The 23,011-nt window shown below is 38.8% G+C and overlaps 1 long non-coding RNA gene across 1 annotated transcript; it reads left to right on the top strand.

Annotated features, from left to right (window-relative positions):
* The first annotated feature begins 6,730 nt into the window (after positions 1-6,730).
* On the top strand, positions 6,731-11,557 carry LOC135737907 (uncharacterized). Its single transcript, XR_010528617.2, has 5 exons — positions 6,731-6,803; positions 7,331-7,425; positions 10,056-10,186; positions 10,269-10,328; positions 10,853-11,557. It is a non-coding gene; the product is annotated as an uncharacterized lncRNA (long non-coding RNA).
* The last annotated feature ends 11,454 nt before the right edge of the window (positions 11,558-23,011 follow it).

Here is a 23,011-nt window from a genome sequence, read left to right as displayed (position 1 = left end):
AGAAAGCCTACCCCATCCAACAAACGAAAGAATTAAGTGGCCCAAAATGAGTGACAGAGAGGAGTGGTCAAAGTTAGATGAAGATCTGGACAAAGTGCTTGGAGCGGTTCAAGCAGGATCAGTGGAAAGGAAGGTGGATCTACTGACCGCCATCACATACAATGTGGCAAAGGAACGGTTTGGAGTAGTGCCCAGGAGACAGAATAAAGCAAGACCAGAAAAGCAGGATAACAGAAGACAGAGAAAGATCAAACAACTTAGGAAGGAGATCAAGACCCTGAGGAAGCAGTTCAAACTGGCAAGCACAGGAGAAAACGAAGGAATAAAAGAGCTAACAGCCAGCCTCCGTGAGCAGCTAATTAGAACAAGAAGAGCTGAGAGATTCAAGCAGAGGCGGAAGAAGCAGGAAGCTGCACGAGCCCAGTTTATAAAGGACCCATACCGCTTCACTAAATCACTTCTGGGGGAGGTGAGGTCCGGGACTCTAACGAGTACCAAAGAGGAGGTGGAGCAGGCTGTTGAGGAGGGATTCAGTGACCCTACAAGAGATGAGGTCCTGGAAGAAAATCTCAGACTTCTTAACGTCGACCCACCTACCACAACCCTCAGTACGGAGTGTCCATCATGGAGAGAGGTTCAAGAAATAGTTAAGAATGCAAGATCATCTTCGGCCCCAGGTCCAAGCGGTATACCATACAAAGTATACAAAAGATGCACTAAGCTCCTCCGAAGGCTGTGGAAGCTTATGCGGGTAATTTGGTCCAAGGGAATCATTCCAACAAGCTGGAGAAGGACAGAAGGGTGCTTTGTGCCCAAAGAACAGGGAGCCACACAGATCAGCCAGTTTCGAACTATATCCCTTCTTAGTGTGGAGGGAAAGATTTTCTTTGCAGTGCTTGCAAAGCGAATGGGCGCGTACATAACCCAGAATGGATATATTAACATCTCTATCCAGAAGGGCGGTGTGGAAGGATTCTCCGGGTGCTAAGAGCATACAGGAGTTCTCAGCCAACTCATCCAAGAAGCAAAGGAAAAGAAGGGCAGCCTAACAGTTGTCTGGCTTGACTTCGCAAATGCATACGGGTCTATTCCCCATAATTTAATTCAAGTCGCTTTGGACTACTACCACATCCCTCATAACATCCAGGGCATAATCACCAGTTACCTGAGAGATATCAAGTTGCGATTCCAGTCCGCCAGGTTTACAACAAAGTGGCAGCCAGTGGAGAAGGGGATAGTGACAGGATGCACAATCTCTCCCATCTTGTTCACCATGGGAATGAACCTGATCATCTCTGTAGCGAGTACAAAGGCAAGGGGACCAAAGACCATAACTGGATGTCAACAGCCAGCGATCAGGGCATTCATGGATGATCTTACCGTGATAACGCCAACTCATGTGCAGGCAAGATGGGTCCTGGCAGAACTGGATAACATGGCCACTTGGGCGAAGATGGTTTTCAAGCCCAAGAAATCAAGGAGCCTGGTGATTCAGAAGGGTAAAACAACTGGAAAGTTTAAGTTACTTGTTCAAGGGGAAGTGATCCCAAACATCCAGGGCAACCCAATTAGATGCCTTGGAAAGTGGTATGATGATTCCCTGTAAGACAAGAACAACATCTCCAGCACTAGGAAACAAGTTGAAGAGTGGCTGAAGAAGATCGACAAGTCTGACCTGCCTGGGAAATACAAGTGCTGGATTTACCAACACGGCTTGCTCCCAAGACTCATGTGGCTCCTCACTGTATATGAGGTGCTTCTACAAACAGTTGAAGAAATGGAGAGGAAGTTCAACAAGCACCTTAGAAGATGGTTGGGAATACCCCCCAGCTTTACATCGTTGGGGCTTTACATGAGGTCAGGCCAGCTCCAGCTACCCCTGTCATCAGTGGTGGAGGAGTTTAAAGTGGCCAAATGCAGACTGTCCCTGTCATATAGGGACTCTCAAGACCAACTTACCAGGGAAGCAGGGATTAGAACTAGATCAGGTCGTAAGTGGGCCGCTGATACAGCAATTAACCAAGCAGAATGTTCGCTCATGTCCAAAGAGATCATTGGAAACCCTTGTACTGGAAGGCAGGGTCTAGGAACATCACATTTCCAGAAGTGGTCAAAGTCCACCCCTAGGGAGAGGAGAGCTATGATCCAGGATGAAGTTCGAACCCTTGAGGAAGAAACGAGAAGAGCAAAATCCATCGAGCTTGCAACTCAAGGTGCCTGGACGAGGTGGAACCTCCCCAAGAAGAAAATCACATGGAGTGAACTGTGGCGGCTGGAGCCCTTCCGTATATCCTTTTTACTCCGAGCAGTGTATGACACCTTACCAACCCCAGTCAATTTGCACAGGTGGGGGATGAGGGAGGACCCACTGTGCAAGTTATGTGGTGGGAGAGGTACAATGGCGCACATTCTGTCAGGGTGTAAGACCGCATTGACACAGGGGAGATACAGGTGGCGCCATGACAAGGTGTTGGCAGCGCTCGCAGACATACTGGAGCAAGAAAGGAGGAAGAAACAACCAGCCAAAGTAAGACAATCACTGAGCACCATTGCCTTTGTGAAAGAAGGCCAAAGACCTGTTGTCCACAGCCAAGCCAAGCAGAACCTTCTGCAGTCAGACAAGGGATGGGAAATGGAGGTTGACCTAGGGAGGAAACTCCACTTCCCCGAGGCGGTACTGGTCACAACTCTAAGGCCCGGTATCATCATGTGGTCTCCTGAGGGAAGAAAGATCATCCTGGTGGAGTTGACGGTGCCGTGGGAGGAGGGCTGTGAGGAAGCTGCAGAGAGGAAAAGAGCCAAATATCAGCAACTTGTTGCAGGCTGCCAGGACAAAGGGTGGATATGTTGGCTGATGACGGTGGAAGTCGGATGTCGTGGATTCCCAGCTCAATCTGTGTGGAATCTATTGACAAAGTTTGGACTGAGGGGCCACTTAAGGAAAGCAGCCGTTCGTAAGCTGGAGGAAGCGGCAGAGAGAGCCTCCTGTTGGCTCTGGCATAAGAGAGAGGACACAAGCTGGAAACTTGGAGGAGAGGGGCAGTGACCTGGCCAGTCACTGCTGACCCACCAACTGGAGGGTGTTGTGGTTAAGGGTCGAAACACCCAGTGAAGGTTGGGGACCACCTGACGACCTCACCTCCAGGCCAAGGCTTCATCCATCAGAAATGGATGTAATCTAGCATCGTAGATGTATAACATAACTAAAATAGAATATATCCAGAAAATAATATAGAAAATGTAAATGGATGTTTTTACAGTAAACTTCCCTTCCACTTGAGCATTAGTAGCAAACTGCAGGATCTCTTAAACCTAAATGAAATTAAATCCTAATTTCTCATTTTAAAGAAATTTGTCTTTTACTTCATTCTGCTCAAAAACGCTCAAGATGTGTTTAGTGCCAAGAGAGGTCACGCAAAACACAGACGATGCCCAAAGAAAGCATTCAGTACTGAAAATTTTTAGTTTATTTTTTTGGAAAATATTTCCTGTTTTTTCTAATTGTATCGTAATAAAATAGATTGAAAAATAAATATGGACGGACATTAAAACTTCTAAAACAACAAGTCTGGTGGTGGTGGCTTAAGACTTTTGCACAGTACTGTACATCACCTAATTAATACATTTACAAATGAGTGATAAATCTTGCATTAAACAAACTTTATTATTAACAAACCATATTAATATCTATGATAAAAACCTAAACTTAGATTTTAGTATTAAGTAATAGAAAATTTCCTTTAAATCTTTTATTTCCTTTAAAAACATTAGCATTAAAATATTAACCTACATTATTAACATCAATCTTATTAACACGTAGCAATGAGGAGCAAGAAAAATATAAAACTTTTACAAACACATTTTTGAATGATACAAAATGTAGTCTATTGTTATTATCAGCAAAGTGCAACACATAATCTGCATCAAATTATTCTAATCTCATGAGTCACAATGTTTGTGTATCAGTTAGTTACATATACAGCTGGGGAGGGGTTTAGACCTGACCTGATGCGTATAAATGAACACATCTGAGCTATATCACGTTCATTTGGGGATTTAGATTGATTGGGCATGTTCTGTATCTATGTTTATGTTTCTTTAGATATTTGCCTTAACCATGTTTTAAATTCTAAAATGATTTTGTTTAAACTTTGTGTTATAATTGTCTACTTGTTAACAATTACAAATGAAGTCCTGTCAGATTTTCATGTAGACATGATGTCTTGTAATGAGACTGAGATTATTCTCCTGTGTTATCCTTCACATCCAGACTCTTGTCCTAGAACTCATCGTCTCACTGGAGTTAAAATGGCAATGTACGCTTTCATTTCACTCATGATCCTCATGACAGTTTTTGGGAATCTGCTGATCATCATCTCCATCTCTCACTTCAAACAGCTTCAGTCTCCAACTCATCTGATCGTTCAGTCATTGGCTGTGTGTGACTGTCTGCTGGGTTTACTGGTGATGCCCTACAGTATGGTGCGAGCTGTCGAGGGCTGCTGGTTTTTGGGAGATGTTATTTGTAAAGTTCAGTCTAGTTTGGACATCACCCTCTGCACTTCTTCTTTGTTACATCTTAGTTTAATATCTATTGATAGATACTGGGCCATATGTGACCCTCTGAGGTACAAAATGAGGATCACAAACAACACTGTGACTGTATTACTCACCTTTACATGGATCTTTTCATTTGTGTACAGCTTTTCTGTTGTGTTTTCAGGGGTGTTTGCTGTTGGTCTTGAAGCTTTAATTTTACAAATGTCTTGTTTTGGTGCCTGTGCTGTGTTTATTAACAAAGAATGGGGACTAATTAGTTTTATCTTAGCATTTATTATTCCAGGAACTATAATGAGCTCTCTGTATATCATTGTATTCACTGTTGTGAAAAAACACGCAAAGGTTTTGTCTGTAAAAGTGTCTGTGACCACCACAGGTGTTAACAGTCAAAGCTCTGCACACAGAGAAAGAAAAGCAGCTAAAACTCTGGCTCTTGTTATGGGCGTTTTCTTTATCTGCTGGCTGCCTTTCTCTATTACAATTGCTGTTGATCCTTTCCTTAATTTTGTGACCCCAGCTGATGTTTTTGAAGCTTTATATTGGTTTGCATATTTTAACTCAACTTGTAATCCTTTGATCTATGGATTTTTTTATCCTCGCTTTCAAAAGGCCTTTAAGACTCTTATATTCACTTATATCTGTGGATTCAATCATTCACATACTCTGACATTTGAATAAATAATTTCTGACAGCCAGTGACTGAATTGATATTGTGAAGCTGGTATTGTTGATATCATTCACATATTTTAAAGTAGTTTCACATGTTATAGTTTATTTATGAATAAATATTTTGCTTATTTGATGTATTAAAACATACAGTAAATATTTAATACCGTCTAAAAACTAAGGAGCCTGTAGGCCTGTAATGATTTCAATGGGAACATCATACATATTAAAGTCTACATATCTGAGATTTTCTACATTTATATGGCTTTCCACAGTTTTGTAAATCCTGAACCGTTTAATCATATGTGAGTAAAATTCATGATCAAGTCAAATATACTATGCATCTGAATTATTACCATATTGAAGTTAACCACTCAAAAAGTTTTATGTCACTGGTTGACATACATAATATTCACTAGTTTATACTGTCCGCACACCATTTCAACAGCTTCAAGTGATTTCATACTGTAGATACTCTAACAGTTATCTTAACCAGCTTATTTTCTGCACTCTAAAAAAAAAAGGTTCCTTGAGGTTCTATATAGAACCAAGAGGTTCTTTACTTGGCCAATAGAACCTTTTACCAAAAAAAGGGTTCCATATAGAGCCCTTGGAGGGCAAAGAACCCATTTTATTAAAATGGTTCTATAATTCACGTTTGTGACTGAAGTGTAAACTAAAGATTACACAATAATTACAGACCTACACAACTCATTTACAAACCTACACAACTCATTCACAAACCTTTTTGTGTCAATAGGCTGTGGTCAAATAAAGAGAGAGTCAACAAATAGGCTATTCATATTTATTGTATGATTTATTTCCTGTGAGATTTTTTATGCAAGTTTGTACATTAGCATGAAACTTACAGTGCAGTTTGCGTTTTTGGTGAATAACCAGGTGTTTTCTTTATTTTGTACATTCTATATTGTCAATGTTTAATTTAACCTGAAGGGGCATTAAAAACAAATAATCGCAAAAGTGCCCTCTGGTGGCGTATATATGCGTTGCACCATAAGTGAAGATGAGCCTCGAGATGTGACAGGTTTTTTTTTTCAAACTGAGGAGTTCAGACTCCGGACCGGCATTTCTGCTTGTTGGTACCCTGAGGTAAGTAAACTTTCTACATTTTTGAAACGATATTACACTCTAAAAAACGTGAGCCAGTTGGGTTATTTTGTTTGGTTGTTTTATCAGTGTTGGGTAGTATGTTGGGTAATTTTGAAGCAGAGCCAGCTTAATAGATACATAGCTGTTTCTCAATATTACTTTCTCTAGTCCACAAAATGTATTTTAAACATAAGTTCAGGCGAGAAAATATATGTATAATGTTCAAATTTGCAGTCGGTTTGTAAAGTGAACGCCAATTTTAAAGTTTAATTACACAAAGTCGGAATGTTACCGGCGTGACCACCGGGTGTCAGTGTTCTGCTTCCCCAGAGAGAACTGCTCCCTTCCCCCACACAGACGCTGAACTTCTGCCTCTCACTGCAACGATACCTGAAGCGGGAGTTTACTATTCACCTCAGGACATACGGTTTTTCATCGACTTATCTTTGATTTATTTGAAGGAAAAGGTTTGTATCATTGTTTTTAATCATTTAAACTATTTCTGAACGCAAAAGTATGCAAAATGATGGTTCACATGACATAACTGTTATTAAACTAGTTTTATTAGCTTCCGTTGGCTAGTCTGTAATGCCCAGTAAATCTAAACAATGTTTATGCTTGCTTTTAAATGATTTAAATATTTCGTTTGATCAAACGTTTTTTAAAATATGTCTAAAACATGGCTTGTTTTAATAATTATAGAAACGTTAGAATGTAACGTATTCTAATGGTTTAGAAATTCAGTTTAAAACAGATAACGTTAATATGAGGAAGAAACGTGTACGTTTTAAATAAATAATCGTTTGTTGTAAAAGTTGAAATCAAACTGATGCTTTTAATATCATGTTTAGATCATGAAACTTTAGCCTTGAGTTCACAGACAGGGTCACATATTGTGAACTCTCATTTGGTCTGTAAGTTACAGACATTTTTATCTTTTTCAAATGTTTTTGATGATGCCCACTTAAATCACAGTTTTGGCTCTTTTCCACAGACCCTGATGGATAAAAGATGGATATTTTTTCCTGGAGAAGCTAAAACAATGTAACTTTGAGGTTCTGATACCAGCTTTTACAAAGTTATTTACAGGTAACATGAAAATGCACTTGTTTTTTTATTATTTAAAGTGATATGTTGATATTACAATGAGGCATATCAAAGCATTTCTTTATTAAAGAGCCAGTAAGATGACAATTTTAAGCATCCTATCACTATTTATAAGTCCCGGACAACAGGTTTAAATGCATGCAAGGTCAAAAAACACTGTAATTTTCTCAAAATATAAATTTAAAATTACCCCATTTCTCAGAGATCCCCAAACGATTCGTGTGAAGCCGTTCAACGACTCAGTCTGCCTAAACCCCACCTTTCAGTAGCCTACTCTGCTCTGATTGGTCAACTGACACAGTGTCTTTGCACAGATCACAGATCAGTCTCACAGACCACAGATCAGTGGCACAGACCAACAACAGTGCAACATGATTTACTGAGAAGACATTATCAACATCAATACACATCATTCATCATTAATCCAAGCAATAACAACGACGATTGAAACTAACATTTTACACTCATTTAAGCATTTATGTAAACTAACCGGGTCATAACAAAACCGTAAATGAGCATGAGTTAGCCGTTTGCTAACGTGAGTCTCTGACAGTAAATTAACAGTTTAAACACACAACATCATTCATCATTAATCCAAACAATACAAACGACGATTGAAACTAACAATTTTACACTCATTTAAGCATTTATGGAAACTAACCGGGTCATAGCAAAACCGCTTGCTATCGTGACTCTGACAGTATATAGCCTAAGTTAGATTTTAAACAACGGTATTATTCATCATTAATCCAAGCAATAAAAACGAATATAGACATTTTACACTCATTTAAGCATTTATGTAAACTAACCGGGTCATAACAAAACCGTAAATGAGCATGGGTTAGCCGTTTGCTAACATGACTCTCTGACAGTAAATTAACAGTTTAAACACACAACATCATTCATCATTAATCCAAACAATACAAACGACGATTGAAACTAACAATTTTACACTCATTTAAGCATTTATGGAAACTAACCACCGGGTCATAGCAAAACCGCTTGCTATCGTGACTCTGACAGTATATAGTTATAGTATATAGACAGTTAGAGTTTAAACAACGATATCATTCATCATTAATCCAAGCAATAAAAACGAATATAGACATTTTACACTCTTTTAAGCAAGTATGTAGCTATAATCATACTTACAGTTTGTGGTTAGGAGACGCATGTTGTTCCAAATAAAGTGGGTACTGAACCACTTTCATTGCCAAACGTCTAAATCCCTCCGATAAAAATTAATTTTAACCACTGATTCTTCACAGCCAGAAACGTTTAATATATCCCTCCTTGAAAAAGTCTCCTTTGGTAGTGAAAACAACACAAGCTGAAAACACAGCATTAGCTGATGTTTACACTCACACACAAACTAGCTGTGGGCGGGTCATAGTTTTCGTTTCTCCCGGGCAAGGCTGTAGGCGGAGATTAGTATCTCATGTGACGTGGATAATATCAGGAAGAAGACTCACTCCCTATAACGACTCGTTTCAGCGATTCAGAGTCGACTCCCTGCTTTAGAAGCCAATAACTTTATTAATCGTGCACTTTTTTGGTTCAACTACTTTACACGTTGTTTACATTGATGGACAGCTACATGACACACTGCAATAAAGGTAAGTTTCGATTTTGGATCTGTGTGGCTCTTTAAGAATCCCTGCTTATTTTGCTGTGAGTATGTCATTTTCAAAAGTGGTGTGTAAGGTTGCACGATTAAAGGAATAGTTCACCCAAAAATTATATTAAACTCATGATTTACTCACCCCCAAGCCATTCAAAATGCATATGTCCATCATTTTTTTGACGAACACATTTTGAGTTATTTTAGAAAATGTTTTAGATCTTTCAGTTAATCAAATGTAAAGTTACGGGGTCCACTCCTTCACGTCCAAAAAATGTGCATCCATTCTTCACAAAAGAAATCCAAACGGCTCCACGATGATAAACAAAGGTCTTCTGAGGGTAATCCACGCCGTTTTGTTGTAGAAATATCTATATTTAAACTTTATAAACAAAAATAACTAGCTTCCGGTAATACTGCCATCCAAGACTCCTTTGTATTCAGGACAGCTCTCATTTTAAATGCGGACGCGACCAAGATGGCGCCATTAGCAGAAGCTAGTTATTTTTGTTATATTTCTACAACAACACTGCACGGATTACCCTCAGAAGGCCTTTGTTTATTATCGTGGAGCCATATGGATTTATTTTGTGAAGGAAGGATGCAAATATTTTTGGACTTGAAAGAGTGGACCCCATAACTTTACATTTGATTAACTGAAAGATCTAAAACATTTTCTAAACTAACTGAAAATGTGTTAGTCTGAAAAATGATGGACATATGCATCTTGGACGGCTTGGAGGTGAGAAATTCATGGGTTTAATATCATTTTTGGCCCAACTATCTCTTAAATTGTATAAAATTGTCAAGCCTATCTAATCGGGAAAGCCGGTTCTGTGATTAGTAGTAAATTGCCATAATCTGAAAACAGGTGAAGCACAGTTAACTACATGCCGTAGTTCACTGACAAGCTAGCCCATATAGCATTCATTATCGCATAAATTTACATTAAAGTTTTATTGAAAATGAATGCATGATTTGTCATTTTCAGAGTTCACAAGACTTCTCTGTGTTATTTCCTGACCATGCCGAAAAGCTATTTGAAACTTGGGCATTGCATTTTCCAGACAGAATCCTGCACTTCCCAGCCAAGAACCAGGAGCATCAACAAATCACCTCCAGGTACACTTGGGAATGCAATAGTTGTTTGCTGTGTATTATGACAATAAAGTTACTAATTTAACCTAAACATTTATCTCTACAGAACCCCATGATGATATTCCAACTCCTGTCTACAAAAGTGGGAAGAAAATCTTAAGTCTATGTAAGTAATGGAAGTATTGCACACTTTGCTTTGCAAGCAACCTAAAACATTTAATATTTGTTTATGAACTAGCAAGAAGACATGTTTACAAGTACGAATAGAGTTAAAACTCGGACAAGAAAAATTGTCTTTCACTCGCACATCCAAAACATTAACTTTAGGGACAAACGTTAATGTCCAGCCCTGTATTCATTACATAATATATGCTAATAAAGTGTTGGCTATATTAAGTAATAAGGGCAAGTATGCAGGTTGTTGCAAAATCAAAAAAATTGGGCTTACTGCCAGGTAAAGTGACGTGGCAGAATCTGAAATTACTGTGAATCTGAGTTATTGGCATGAACAAAGAGTATATTGTACGGTTATTGAAATAAAACAGAAATTTATACATTTCATTACAATTAAACTAGATTACATTTGTGTGTATGAAATATGAATTGTTTGGTTTTGTATAATAATATAATAAATAATGCATTTAGAGTCTTTGCCTGCATTCTAACAAGTGTTTTGTCTGTTTTCAACAGGTTGGGACCAACATGGTTGCATTCTTCTGAGAGCCTGATGTGACAAAACCATTCCCATTTGTCCTTGGATTGGAAGATGGCGATCTCTGCCATCAAGCCTTCGTTGTTTTTGACAGACAGTCACTCCAGCAATACACCCTCCTTGATGATGTTGACATGTTTTAAACTTTTTTTTTATGTTTTGGACATTAATTTTACTAAGCAGTGCACATCAGTGTGGGTGTTTTTGAAGACTGTTGTTTACAAACTCCCAAGAACGGAATCCCTTTCTATAAGAAGTCTGTGTAGTTATTTGTCATGCTAAGGTGATAACTCATGTTGATCATATATTGACTGTTTGTGCAACTTTGTGTTGATCTTATGTGTTACATTAACCATTTCTTATTACACGGTTCTCTAAAATGCTAGATTCTGATTGGCCAGTCATGACATTCTACTACTGCTCAAAACTAAAAACTCCAATGCTGCAAATCATTTTGACAGGTACAGTTTTATATTACACAAAAATTAAATATCAATGTCTATTAATTACATATCCGACATTAAATTTATAAATGATTAAATGTGTTCGTGACATTTGTCCTGAAGAAACTGTTGAGGTTTTTTTCTGTGATGACATGCTGCCAATACATTATCCCTTACTTGTACAACTTTTTACTTGGTCTAATTGTAATGTTAACTGGGTATCTGTCATTTTAGATTGTGAGATATAATAATAATATATTTTTTTATATTTATTTATTTATATATAATATATAAACGTATGTATGTTTATTAAAAAGTGAAAATGCTTAATGGAAATAATTAAATAACTAAATGGTTGAATGAAATGAGACATGTAAAATGCTGTTTAATACAGAATAAAGAGATGTGATTTTAAGTAATTTTTATAGATTATAGATACAGATTTCTGTATAATACAATTAATAAATAGTAAACTTTTATAATTTTCTGGATCGGTTATAATTTCTTATCAATAATAAATTACTCATAATAATAAAGAACCTTTAATGGTTCTAAATAGAACCATCTAACTTTGATTTAAAGAACCATTTGGGGTTCGTTTTAATGAACCCATTAAAGTGGTTCTATGTTGAACCATTTGGGGGTTCCATATATGAAGCGGGTGATAGAACCATTTCTGGTCCGATATAGAACCATTTTTATTAAGAGTGTGACCCATAATGATCAAATCCGCGACAGGAAATCTCACAATGAGAGCAAATCTGATTCTGCAACAGTATTTTCTAAGATATTTCAAGTATTTCTAATAGTAACCAGATATATTACCAGAATGTGACCAGATGAAGTTAAGCTAGGATTTCAGTCTACATATCAGGTCATAAATCCTGGCTATGATCCTATGGTCTGCTGACTGAACTGTAGTAAAGGCACTGTGTCACCAGTTTATAAGGAACAAACAGTCAAATGTGCATTTCAAGTGATTAAAGATATTGTCAACAAATTCTGAATCTATTAAATGCAAAGTTAGACAAGAAGTAGTAATAAGGATTCTATTGATCTGAGATCTGACATCTGCATAAGTGACTGTCAACAATGAGAGGTAAATTATGTGAAGACGTGAAAAATTATAATAAGACTCCTGGGTGCTGCTGTCTGTTTGTGTAATAAACACTGATATTATATCATATCTAAACTGTGTGCGTGCGCCTGCATCTGTGTGTGAATGGGTGACATGTTTATAGCATAGATTATACACTGTGGTCAAGTACAAAATGAATAAAATCTATTTATAAAGGGTGTCCTTAAATCCATTGGTTTGGAGAGTGGTTGAAAAGAAATAACAGCTTCATTATCTAACAGTAAACTATAATTTATATGTACAGGTCAATGAACAGATGATATATAACACCGCTATGGGGTGGTTTCCATGACAGGATTTGTTTAAACCAGGACTAGGTTGTATTTTTTACAAACATACCTTACAAATAAACAATACTAGTGTGCATCTTGAGACAAAACAATGGCTCTGATATTTTTTTTTATTTGTCAGTTTAAGCTGCTATCAATTAAAACAGCTCAAACAAGCATTTTAGTCTTGGATTACACTTAAGCCCTGTCCTGGAAATCGCCCCTGTGAGGTAGTTTTCCGGACAGGAATTAGCTTAAAATGGGACTAGGCCTTATGTTCACAAATTCTGGTTTTCAATTGGCGTTTAGTTTTGCCCACATACAATAACCCACATGGGCATGTCAGTAAATACACCACAAAGGAAGTTAAACAAGTGATTCTGCCTTTCACTCTGAACGTCCTGTTAGATTTTGGATGCGTAAAAGTTTTTTCAGTGAGCATGTAATTGCATGCCACACAATTAAAGCACTTAAAATTGCCGTCTGGGATTTTGAAAGAAAGACGCAGCGGACTCGGCGCAGGCAAATACGATCGCACCAAACGATCTCTCAAATTAGATGCTCTTTTATAACAAAATCGCGGAGGGTCTTGGAAAGCATGACCGATTGTGGGGTCACTGCTTAAAACGTGCCAGTGTCGTTGAACGATATGTTTTAATGAATGTGATATGTGTCCATAAGTAGACACAAACGTAATTGGAGTATCTGTATGTGGTTTCTGCGCTCTGTCAGTCATTATATTTGTGCGTTCGATGTTGCGTACCCGCTCAAGGCAATCTCGTAATAATGTGTTATCATATCCCCTATTTGCGAATCTTTGACATAGCTCTCCTGCCTGTCTTTCAAAAGCCTCTTCACTGTCACAAATACGGCGTACCCTTAGTAACTGACTATACGGTAAACTGCGTTTCAGTGATGGTGGGTGAAAACTCTTGTAATCTAGAAACGCGTTACGATCTGTATCTTTTCTGTAAATCTCAGTGTGTAGTACATTATCACATTTTTTAACCCATACATCCAAGAAAGCCATGGCATTGGGATCAGAGTTTAAGGTGAATTGAATGGAAGGCAGTCTAGTGTTAACATAATCATGAAAAGCTTCCAACTCTTCCTTCGTTCCCTTCCATATAAAAAACACATCATCAATATATCTGTACCATACCTTAAGATGTTTTTTGAATTCATTATCGGAATAAATAAAATCATGCTCGAATTTTCCCATAAACAAATTGGCATAATTGGGTGCCATTGGCGAACCCATGGCAGTTCCTTGTGTTTGTAGATAAAATTTATCCTGAAACATGAAATAGTTTTTGGTCAAGACATCATTAGCCAATGAGATTAAAAAATCAGTGTGTTCCACATGATGGGTCTGCAGATAGTACTTTAAAGACGCTAAACCCGCTGTGTGTGGAATGTTCGTATACAAACTTGTCACATCCATTGTACATAATATATCAGATACATTCACTTCTCCTATACTAGATATTTTTTTCAAAAAATCAGTCGTATCCTTCAAAAAAGATGGCAGTTTATACACAAGATCCTTTATATGGCAATCAATGTATTGTGAAAGAGGCTCTGTTATAGATTGATTGCCAGACACAATAGGACGGCCAGGTGGATCATTTAGCCTTTTGTGAATTTTTGGAAGGGTATAAATGACTGGTCGTACTGGGTTAATCTGTAACAAATATTTATACTCTTTGTCATCAATAATTGCATCATTCAGTGCTTTTTTTAATTTAGATTTTATCTCATTGCTAAATTTCATAGTCGGATCAGCAGATAAACACTTGTATGCATTTTCATCACCAAGTTGTCTCTCTATCTCTGCAACATAAGACAACTTGTCCTGAATGACAATAGATCCACCCTTATCAGCAGGTTTAATCACAATATCATTGTCCAGCATCAACTGTTTTAAAGCCTCTTTTTCAGAAATTAAAAGGTTGGGCCTAATTGAATAGTCCTCTCTTCTCACATGGCTAAATGTGTCTTGTTCCACCAATCGACAAAACGTCTCTAGTGAGGGACTGTTAACCGGAGGAAGAAAAGTACTTCTTTGTTTAAACACAGTCTTTTTTGCGACAGGGGTGCATTCCTGGGTTAGCGTCTCTTGTTGAGTATACAGTCTATCCGTCCCTTTCAAATAAAACGCCCTCAGGCGAATGGATCTAAAAAATTTAAACATTTCTACTTTCAAAGTGAAAGGGTCATTTACCTTTACAGGAACAAAAGAGAGGCCCTTGGATAGCACGGAAAGTTGGTCTTCACTTAACTGTTTAGATGAGATGTTAATGACGTTGGTACTGTCACTTACTATCTTCGCGTGTTTATGTTTCTTCTTCCCCCTCCGCGTCTTGCGGCTGTGTGTTGGTCTGTTACTGGGGCTGCCATAGGAGGCGGGCGCCGGTTGCGTAAAAAACGGGTAGTGACGGATGAGTCGGTGTCGGTGCTCAAATCCCCAGATGAGGCAGTGCTGGGTGCTCTACGCTGTCTTTCAATGACTCTGTTGGGGCCTTGTTTTCCTCGAAGCCAGGGATACACAGTTTTGTTCCTATAATCCATCGTATCTCTCCGGTATTTATCCATTTTAATGCGCTGTGTTTCAGTTTTATATGTACTTATTTGCGCTTCACACTTATCCAAAAGTTCTTTGAGCTGTGTCGAAGAAAACCTGCTCTTAAGTTGTGTCTCGAGATCGGCAATCTCCTCACGAACTGTAGTCAGCCTATTATTTTGGTTATCAATGATAAGCAGCATCAGATCAAGGGAACATTTGTTAAGTATATCGCACCAAGACCCTCCGCGATTTTGTTATAAAAGAGCATCTAATTTGAGAGATCGTTTGGTGCGATCGTATTTGCCTGCGCCGAGTCCGCTGCGTCTTTCTTTCAAAATCCCAGACGGCAATTTTAAGTGCTTTAATTGTGTGGCATGCAATTACATGCTCACTGAAAAAACTTTTACGCATCCAAAATCTAACAGGACGTTCAGAGTGAAAGGCAGAATCACTTGTTTAACTTCCTTTGTGGTGTATTTACTGACATGCCCATGTGGGTTATTGTATGTGGGCAAAACTAAACGCCAATTGAAAACCAGAATTTGTGAACATAAGTGCAACATTAGGAAGAATGATGAAAGGTCCCCAGTAGCAAGACACTTTAACAGCGCAGGACATGATGCTAACACACTTAGGTTTATGGGTTTAGAAACAGTTAGTCGGCTTATGAGAGGAGGAGATCGTGAGAACCGCCTTCTACAGAGGGAGGCGTGGTATATTTTTAATTTGAATACATGCACACCTAATGGCATGAATGAAGAATTGTCATTGACTTGTTTTTTGTAAAAAACTGTTATTGGTTCACTTGATCTGAGTAACTTTGGTGTACTTCTGATGTAGTTCTGTGTACAATGTGTTAAAAAACAAAAAATGATGATTATATTAATTGTTTTAATTGAATGATTGATGAATGGGATGACACTACATTATCATTGGTCGATTGTGTGGGTGTATGGCGGGGTAGATATACATGAATGAGTTTGGAATGTTCATTCACTTAAGCACACTGAGGAAGGCGCAAAGCCGAAACGCGTCTGTGCCAATAAAAAATACGTTTTTATATGCAAAGTGCGGCCCTTTTCTTTGTTCTTTGAGATCATTTATAAGTCTGGTCAAGCACTCTTATAATAAATTGAGTGAAGCCTGCTCCTACGTAATAATTGTTTGAGAAATCATTGAGCGGAGCTCCTCCAACTATGTCATATGAAGAAGTTGAACGCCTCACTAATGTGAGAGCCAGCACCTTCGCATACACCGATCAGGATTCTACACGAATTCTCTTCCCTCTTACTACTATGGAAATGCCGAACGACACCTGGGAGATGCAATATAATCTGCTGGAAAATCTCCGAAAGAAAGAAACAAGAGCACTGCTCCATGGTAGCGTACTTTCACAATACTGGCGCAACAAACGTATACCGAGAGGATTACGCATCATGAAGGAACCCACTTTGGGTCGTGATGATCCGGATTTCTGCAACAAGTGGTGCGATATACTTAACAAATGTTCCCTTGATCTGATGCTGCTTATCATTGATAACCAAAATAATAGGCTGACTACAGTTCGTGAGGAGATTGCCGATCTCGAGACACAACTTAAGAGCAGGTTTTCTTCGACACAGCTCAAAGAACTTTTGGATAAGTGTGAAGCGCAAATAAGTACATATAAAACTGAAACACAGCGCATTAAAATGGATAAATACCGGAGAGATACGATGGATTATAGGAACAAAACTGTGTATCCCTGGCTTCGAGGAAAACAAGGCCCCAACAGAGTCATTGAAAGACAGCGTAGAGCACCCAGCACTGCCTCATCTGGGGATTTGAGCACCGACACCGACTCATCCGTCACTACCCGTTTTTTACGCAACCGGCGCCCGCCTCCTATGGCAGCCCCAGTAACAGACCAACACACAGCCGCAAGACGCGGAGGGGGAAGAAGAAACATAAACACGCGAAGATAGTAAGTGACAGTACCAACGTCATTAACATCTCATCTAAACAGTTAAGTGAAGACCAACTTTCCGTGCTATCCAAGGGCCTCTCTTTTGTTCCTGTAAAGGTAAATGACCCTTTCACTTTGAAAGTAGAAATGTTTAAATTTTTTAGATCCATTCGCCTGAGGGCGTTTTATTTGAAAGGGACGGATAGACTGTATACTCAACAAGAGACGCTAACCCAGGAATGCACCCCTGTCGCAAAAAAGACTGTGTTTAAACAAAGAAGTACTTTTCTTCCTCCGGTTAACAGTCCCTCACTAGAGACGTTTTGTCGATTGGTGGAACAAGACACATTTAGCCATGTGAGAAGAGAGGACTATTCAATTAGGCCCAACCTTTTAATTTCTGAAAAAGAGGCTTTAAAACAGTTGATGCTGGACAATGATATTGTGATTAAACCTGCTGATAAGGGTGGATCTATTGTCATTCAGGACAAGTTGTCTTATGTTGCAGAGATAGAGAGACAACTTGGTGATGAAAATGCATACAAGTGTTTATCTGCTGATCCGACTATGAAATTTAGCAATGAGATAAAATCTAAATTAAAAAAAGCACTGAATGATGCAATTATTGATGACAAAGAGTATAAATATTTGTTACAGATTAACCCAGTACGACCAGTCATTTATACCCTTCCAAAAATTCACAAAAGGCTAAATGATCCACCTGGCCGTCCTATTGTGTCTGGCAATCAATCTATAACAGAGCCTCTTTCACAATACATTGATTGCCATATAAAGGATCTTGTGTATAAACTGCCATCTTTTTTGAAGGATACGACTGATTTTTTGAAAAAAATATCTAGTATAGGAGAAGTGAATGTATCTGATATATTATGTACAATGGATGTGACAAGTTTGTATACGAACATTCCACACACAGCGGGTTTAGCGTCTTTAAAGTACTATCTGCAGACCCATCATGTGGAACACACTGATTTTTTAATCTCATTGGCTAATGATGTCTTGACCAAAAACTATTTCATGTTTCAGGATAAATTTTATCTACAAACACAAGGAACTGCCATGGGTTCGCCAATGGCACCCAATTATGCCAATTTGTTTATGGGAAAATTCGAGCATGATTTTATTTATTCCGATAATGAATTCAAAAAACATCTTAAGGTATGGTACAGATATATTGATGATGTGTTTTTTATATGGAAGGGAACGAAGGAAGAGTTGGAAGCTTTTCATGATTATGTTAACACTAGACTGCCTTCCATTCAATTCACCTTAAACTCTGATCCCAATGCCATGGCTTTCTTGGATGTATGGGTTAAAAAATGTGATAATGTACTACACACTGAGATTTACAGAAAAGATACAGATCGTAACGCGTTTCTAGATTACAAGAGCTTTCACCCACCATCACTGAAACGCAGTTTACCGTATAGTCAGTTACTAAGGGTACGCCGTATTTGTGACAGTGAAGAGGCTTTTGAAAGACAGGCAGGAGAGCTATGTCAAAGATTCGCAAATAGGGGATATGATAACACATTATTACGAGATTGCCTTGAGCGGGTACGCAACATCGAACGCACAAATATAATGACTGACAGAGCGCAGAAACCACATACAGATACTCCAATTACGTTTGTGTCTACTTATGGACACATATCACATTCATTAAAACATATCGTTCAACGACACTGGCACGTTTTAAGCAGTGACCCCACAATCGGTCATGCTTTCCAAGACCCTCCGCGATTTTGTTATAAAAGAGCATCTAATTTGAGAGATCGTTTGGTGCGATCGTATTTGCCTGCGCCGAGTCCGCTGCGTCTTTCTTTCAAAATCCCAGACGGCAATTTTAAGTGCTTTAATTGTGTGGCATGCAATTACATGCTCACTGAAAAAACTTTTACGCATCCAAAATCTAACAGGACGTTCAGAGTGAAAGGCAGAATCACTTGTTTAACTTCCTTTGTGGTGTATTTACTGACATGCCCATGTGGGTTATTGTATGTGGGCAAAACTAAACGCCAATTGAAAACCAGAATTTGTGAACATAAGTGCAACATTAGGAAGAATGATGAAAGGTCCCCAGTAGCAAGACACTTTAACAGCGCAGGACATGATGCTAACACACTTAGGTTTATGGGTTTAGAAACAGTTAGTCGGCTTATGAGAGGAGGAGATCGTGAGAACCGCCTTCTACAGAGGGAGGCGTGGTATATTTTTAATTTGAATACATGCACACCTAATGGCATGAATGAAGAATTGTCATTGACTTGTTTTTTGTAAAAAACTGTTATTGGTTCACTTGATCTGAGTAACTTTGGTGTACTTCTGATGTAGTTCTGTGTACAATGTGTTAAAAAACAAAAAATGATGATTATATTAATTGTTTTAATTGAATGATTGATGAATGGGATGACACTACATTATCATTGGTCGATTGTGTGGGTGTATGGCGGGGTAGATATGACCTAAACCAGGCTAGCGCCTGACCACTGATACCAACATAGTTTTCTAGTCTATTGAGTAGGATTCTGTGGTCTATTGTGTCAAATGCTGCACTAAGGTCTAGTAATATAAGGATTGAGATTTCACCACGATCGGATGTTAATAGGAGGTAATTTGTAACTCTAAGCAACGCTGTCTCTGTGCTATGGTGGGGCCTGAATCCTGATTGGAACTTTTCATATGTACTATTATTTGTCAAGAATGTGCGTAACTGGCTTGCCACTACCTTTTCTAATATTTTCGAAAGAAAAGGGAGATTTGAGATTGGTCTAAAGTTATTAAGTTCTCCTTGCTCAAGCTGTGGTTTTTTAATCAGCGGTTTAATAACTGCTAACTTGAAAGCTGTTGGAACGTATCCTATTTCTAGCGATGAGTTAAAGATATTTAGAACCGGGGTTGACACTACAGGGAATACTTCTTTAAGTAGTTTTGTGGGAACGGGATCTAATATACAGGACGATGATTTGGATGATGTGACTAGTTTAGAGAGCTCATCTATTGTAGTAGGTTTAAATGAATCAAGATGTTCGTATGGTAGTCTAGTGTTAAGTGAACTAATGGGTAGAGTGGTGGCTGCCTGGGTAGCTACGATGTTTTCCCTAATAGCCGAAATTTTGTTAGAAAAGAAGTTCATGAAGTCGTTACTATTGTGTTGAAGTTTACTATTGGTTTCTGTTTGTTCTTTGTTTCTGGTCAGTTTCGCAACTGTGCTAAAGAGGAAACGAGGGTTATTATGATTCTCATTTATAAGCTTGCTAAGATATGTAGATCTGGCGGTTTTAATAGCCTGTCTGTAGTGTTTAACACTCTGTTTCCATGCTGCGCGCCATACTTCTAACTTTGTGCTTCTATAGTTTCTTTCCATTTTTCTAGCTGCCTTTTTAAGGGCTGCTGTGTCATGGTCATACCATGGAGCTGGCGGTTTTTCTTTGAATCTCTTTTTTCGAATGGGAGCAACGGCATCCAATGTGTTAGAACAGACATTGTTTAGGTTTTCTATTTCAATATCTAGATCGTCACAGTTATCTGCTACATGTTTCATTTGGGACAGGTCTGGAAGAGTGCTAATAAAGCTATCTTTAGTGGTGGAAATTATTGTTCTGGCTAGTCGGTAGCATGTTGTAGATTAAGTGATCCTATCTAGAAGTACAGTGTATGACACAAGGTAATGGTCAGAAACTGCATCACTCTGAGGTGATATTTCGACGTCATTAATATTGAGTCCGAGTGACAGAATTAAGTCTAATGTGTGATTACGAGTATGCGTTGGCCCTGTCACGTTTTGTCTAATATTGAGAGAATTTAGAACATCTATAAACGCACGTCCTAATGCGTCTTTTCGGTTGTCCACATGGACATTAAAATCACCAACAATAAGAGCTTTATCTACAGTGACTACAAGCTCAGATAGGAAATCTGCTATTTCATTAAGGAAATCTGCATGGTGGCCCGGTGGTCTATAGATTGTCGCTAAAGCAAAAGAAAGCTGTTTGTGGTTACGATCAGTTATTTCCATATTTAACAACATTACTTCAAATGATTTAAATTTTAGCTCAGATTTTTGGTTTACTTTAAACATTGTGTTGTATATTGTAGCTACACCACCCCCTCTCCCCTTTAATCGAGGTTCGTGTTTATAATAATAGTCTTGTGGGGTGGATTCATTTAAACTAATGTAGTCGTCTGCTTTAAGCCAGGTTTCTGTTAAACAGAGTACATCTAAGTTTTGGTCTGTAATTATTTCATTGACAATAGGTTCTTTATTGGTAAGCGATCTAATGTTAAGAAGGCCGAATTTTAAGATTCAAGATTCATCTGTTAATGTATTGTTTTCTAATTTTATTTGAATCAGATTTGTACCAGATGTAACAAGCGGTGCCCTGTATTTATTTGTTCGGGGAACAGATACAGTTGAAATGTGCTGATATTTCGGTAAGATTGACTCGAAGTGCTGGGATATAAGTGGTCTTGACATATCACGGCAGCTAACAGATGGACGGTTAAGCCGATCCGTCTGTTTCCTGACCTGGGCCCTGGATAGTCAGACTATATCAGAATTAAGACTATTGATCAGATTTTTAGTGAGTATAGCACTTCCTTCCGATGACGGATGAAGGCCATCTCGGGTTAAGAGAAATGGTCTTCCCCAGAAATGCTTCCAATTGTCTATAAACCCTACGTTATGCTGAGGGCACCACTTTGACATCCATCCATTGAGAGACACTAATCTACTATGTGTTTCATCTCCCCGGTAGGCGGGGAGGGGACCAGAGCATATTACATTGTCTGACATTGTTTTTGCAATTTCACACATCTCCTTAATATTATCTTTGGTGATTTCCGACTGGCGGAGCCTAGTGTCATTCGTGCCGGCGTGAATAACAATCTTAGAAAACTTCCGCTTAGCATTAGCCAGCACTTTAAGTTTGGATCTAATGTCAGACGTTCTGGCTCCCGGTATACAGTCGACTATGGTGTTTGGTGCCTCAATGTTAGTGTTCCTGAGTATAGAATCTCCAATGACCAGGGCACTTTTAAAAGGTGTTTCAGCTGCTATACTCCTTAGGGGATCGAATCTGTTAGAAATTGTCGTTACGTTATGGGTCTTAGAAGGACGCCTTATATGACTATGCCGCCTAACAGTCACCCAGTTTGACCGCCGACTTGACTCTGATGACGGAACCGAGCCATGTGTATTTTGATAAACACTATGCGCGCTCGATACAGTATTTGTAATATTTATATTAGCATCTGATGTCGGAACCGAGCCATTAGTCTTTTCGCTCGATAGATTATTTGCGACAGTAACATTAGCGGTTTTGCTATCCTCAACTAGCGTTCGGATGCGCGATTCTAGTTCAGCAACCTTCTCAGTTAACCTTAATACTTCAATACACTTAGTGCATGTAAACCCCTCTATGCTAACAGCAGAAGCTAAACTATACATGTGGCAAGTAGTACATGTTACAATAACACGCGGAGTCTTACCGCTTTCATGCTGGGCGATGGCGTCTTCGTTTACCCGAACGCGGTCCCCGGAGCTGCATCGCGTGGGGTGTTCGGTTGTGACACGCCTCGGTCGCCTGCGAACGTCTGGGGTCAGGGTGATGTTTGGCTTGCCGAATCTGCGAAGGCCGGGCAGCGGTTCCTCCACAGCTTCCCGATCGCTTTCATGTCGTTCACGGTCCGTGAAGCTGCATCGCGTGGAATGCATGTTTGTTGCTCGCTTGTGGACGTCGGAAGGCAGGGTGAA

The sequence above is a fragment of the Paramisgurnus dabryanus genome, chromosome 12 (genome assembly GCF_030506205.2).
Source record: "Paramisgurnus dabryanus chromosome 12, PD_genome_1.1, whole genome shotgun sequence".
NCBI lineage: Eukaryota > Metazoa > Chordata > Actinopteri > Cypriniformes > Cobitidae > Paramisgurnus > Paramisgurnus dabryanus.
Note: the sequence above shows the minus strand (reverse complement) of the source record. Positions and strands in the feature narration are given on the sequence as shown.